This window comes from Adiantum capillus-veneris, chromosome 24 (assembly GCF_014529385.1).
Source record: "Adiantum capillus-veneris isolate H3 chromosome 24, ASM1452938v2, whole genome shotgun sequence".
NCBI classification, from domain to species: domain Eukaryota; kingdom Viridiplantae; phylum Streptophyta; class Polypodiopsida; order Polypodiales; family Pteridaceae; genus Adiantum; species Adiantum capillus-veneris.
Genome location: NC_140954.1, coordinates 3,244,517 through 3,248,146, shown reverse-complemented (window position 1 = coordinate 3,248,146; position 3,630 = coordinate 3,244,517).

The window sequence follows — 3,630 nt, the reverse complement described above, 5'->3', positions numbered from 1 at the left end:
CGTGTTATCGCACACTGATCACAAAGAGCACCTGTTTCTATATGACCAGTATTCGGGCTAGGTATCTGGTTTTGTGCTATCCCCATAGCTGATAACCCTGTTTCGAACTCATACTCAGATTCTTCATCTGTCTCACACATAACCCTTAGCATGTAGTAGGGGACTATGTCATACCCATTCTCATCGCAAAATTTTGTTGGTGTGGTCTCATTAACACAGACATCCAAAGTAGCCAATATCTGAGTCCACTCTAGCGGTTCTAACGCCTCTTCCGGAAAAGGTTCTCTTATGTAAGCATCATCTTCTAAGACCCTCTCTAAGGCATTCTCATTTCTCCCAAAGTCACTACACTCCGATGCTCCGCACATCCAGATTTCTTTCTTTTTGCCCATCCACAGATGGTCTGTTGATCCACTTTGTGTTGCAGAATCAAAATCTTCCATGGGCGTTCTAGTTACATCTTGGTAACTATGATTTCTCATATTTACACGTGTTGTGGTTTCAGCATGTCTCAAGTATAGATAATCATAACTCTAATCTTGTACCATCTTAAGTTGTCTCATGAATGGTCTTCCAAGGATGATTTCATAGTTATTTTTCTTGCCAAAGTCAACTATGGAAAAAGTATGCGCATACTCTATACCACAAGAAGACACCACTATCGCTTCTAGCAATCCCATAGGTCTTTCCACATGCCCATAAGCTAGCTGTAATTTTATTCTGGTTGTTATAAAGGTGGGCCTACCCCATTTCTCCCATATTCGTTTTGTTGCTATGGCAGTTCCTGCTCCGATGTCAAGTATAGCTTTCGTTTCAATCTCCCATTGTACTCGACAGGCAAAGTGGCATTACCATCTTCTCCTTCATAATACTCTCCTACTTTGTTCAGAGGTACCAGTTTTACATTTGATCTAGGCTTCTCGATCTCATCTAGCTCTTTTTCCAAGAACCTTAATGGGCTTTTGATCCCAATTTTTTCCAAGCATTTTTCTATATCCGTCCACATACTTGGCCTGATTTTCAAAAGTTCAGCTAATGTAATTGTGAACTTCATTGGCGTGGATAGCAAGTCAGTCAAATTTTTTGTGTCCAATTCTTTTGTCCCTCCTAGCCTCTGTGATGGAACTCTCAAAATCTCCCATGTACTGTGGCAAAGTTCTTAACGATGCAGGTCTACTGTCTTCGGAGGCTATCGATCCTACGTCACCATGATATGACCTCGCATCAACACTTATTTGTGGTCTATCTAATGTGATTTCAGGAAATGGTGCTGTCCAACATCCTCTTCTCTTTTTTGGGCATCTCGGACAGCCTTCCATAACTCCTCTGGCCACTGCTCCTCAACTATAGGAACATAGGTTGGGAAATCCCTCATTGATTCATCTGTTGTATTTTGGACTACCCTCGAGTCTTGCGACCTTGGCAGTCGTTCTTCCCTATGATCTACCTCTTCTCTAGGCAATTCGTCTACTTTAATGATCTCATCTTTGTGCACTGGGGTGACTATCCTATCCTTCACTTCTGGTGGAGGTGGTTCTAGGAATGCTTGAGCAGTTTCAATGAGCTGCTTACACATTTCTAGCCTCTGCTTCTCTAGTTCAGGATAAGGATAAGTCATCCATCTTTGTTCTAAGGTCTGTCTATTTTTCAATCTAGCCTCATAAGCCTGTAAAATCGCGTCAAAAGGCTCATTCACTTTGTCCACTAGGATAGATCCTCCTGAACTAGCACTCTTGGGTGCTTCAACTGGTTTAAGGGTTTCAGCTTCCCTTTCCTGTGTCTGTTGCTCTTGAGTTGTTTCCAACTGAGCTGTAACAGCCTTTTCTTCTCCTTTCTCCCAATCTAGTCTCGCTTTCATTCTAGTCCTTCTTTTTTGTCAGAGTTTCCCTGATTTGCTGGTAGAAGGAAAGGTAACATGTGGTTGCATTTTACCTTTCTTTCTTGGATTCTTAGGACAATCCAAAATCATATGTGTGACTACACACTCATTACAATATACATTTATCATGATATCATGGTGTGGACAATCCTTAATCAAGTGATCACTACTACCACATCTGTCACATGGATGTCTTGGTTGTTGTGGCAATACTTGATATTGACCTTGAAGTGGCCTCTGATCTACCACATATCTTTATATTTGAAGCTCATGACTCACATATGCATTTCTAGCAGCTATGGGTCTTTCACCTAAGAACACTTGTTCCGCTACAGGATGATATCTAGGCGGTTGAGACATAACATGCTCAAACCCTGGTAGAGTCTTAGGTCTATAGTCAAGACAATAATGCGTCGGATGGTCCCCTCCACATGTCATGCACCTACATCATTGAGGAACTCTATAGGCTGGTACTCTGTCAGAGTGGTTGATGCGTTGCATCACATTCTCTATGATTTGCTCCTCAACATTTACTTGGTTTTGTCCTAGATTCCCTATTTGATCCTCAAGATCAGTGGTTTTCTTTTTCTCACTCGCATCATTCATCTTCTTCTGACCATCGTCATAGAATTCGAAATTGTCAACTAGGTCAACTTCCGCTTTGGTAACCTCCTCTAAGGTTTGGTATCTTTTCATGTATAGGTCCTTTTGGAGATTCTCATTCCTAAGCCCACTGATGAAGATAGGATCTGACATTCTGGCGTGGGTAACTCTTGGGTAGGACATCTAGCAACATATTGCTTGAAACGCAGTATTGCATGTCGCAATGTTTCTGTTTCGCCTTGTTTAAATTCCTGAATCTTAGGAAGGGTGTTATGTTTTATGCCTCTCTTGGTGAATTCTTGAACAAATTCATCCAACATTTGCTCAATGGTTGTGAACTCTCTCCAGTTCAATAGTTCAAACCATCCTTGTGCATTGTCCTCCAATGTAAGTCCAAAACCCTCATACTGCGTGTGGAAGTCCTCTACTTGTTCTGCTGGTAGGACTTGCTTGAAAGCCGAGACATGGGCGTATGGGTCTCCTATGCCATTGTACTTTCTATTTACCCATTTTCTTAGTTGAGATGGTCTTATACTTTGGGGTGCAAAGTATGGAACCATACTCCTCTCTGGTATCGTTTCATCTCTCATTATCTCTCTAGGAGGAAATCCAGGTGGTGGTCCCCTCTTTGGAATTCTCTTAGAGGTTCCTGTGTTTGGTGGATGTATCTGAGGTCCTTCATTGACCAAATATCCACTCATATCTAATTTGGTTCGCGGATTTGTGCTTTCTACAACTCTATATTCTCGTCCATACTTTTCAACAAATAAAGATGTCCATTGTCTGTCGACCTCGTATGTATAGACATATAAGAGCTTGTATTTTGTCAGCTCATCTGGGTAAGGCTCTAAGCAACTGTAAAGGTTGAATTGATTTCCATTAATATACCTATATAGTCCTTCACTTTCACGTCCAAACTCTCTCCAAACTCTCTCCACAAAATTGGTCTTTATGTACTGTAGGTTTGGAAGATCTATTCTGGGCGGGTGCTCATCTATCCATGCAATCCATGTGCTTGTATAAGATGAGTCTGAGTCTGATGTAGACATGACTTCTAGGCTTAATAGCTCTAGCTTGTTGTAGTAATACCTCTCTCAGTGTGTTCAAGTGTTTTGGTAAGGGAAAATCCAAAACTATGTCCAAAACCG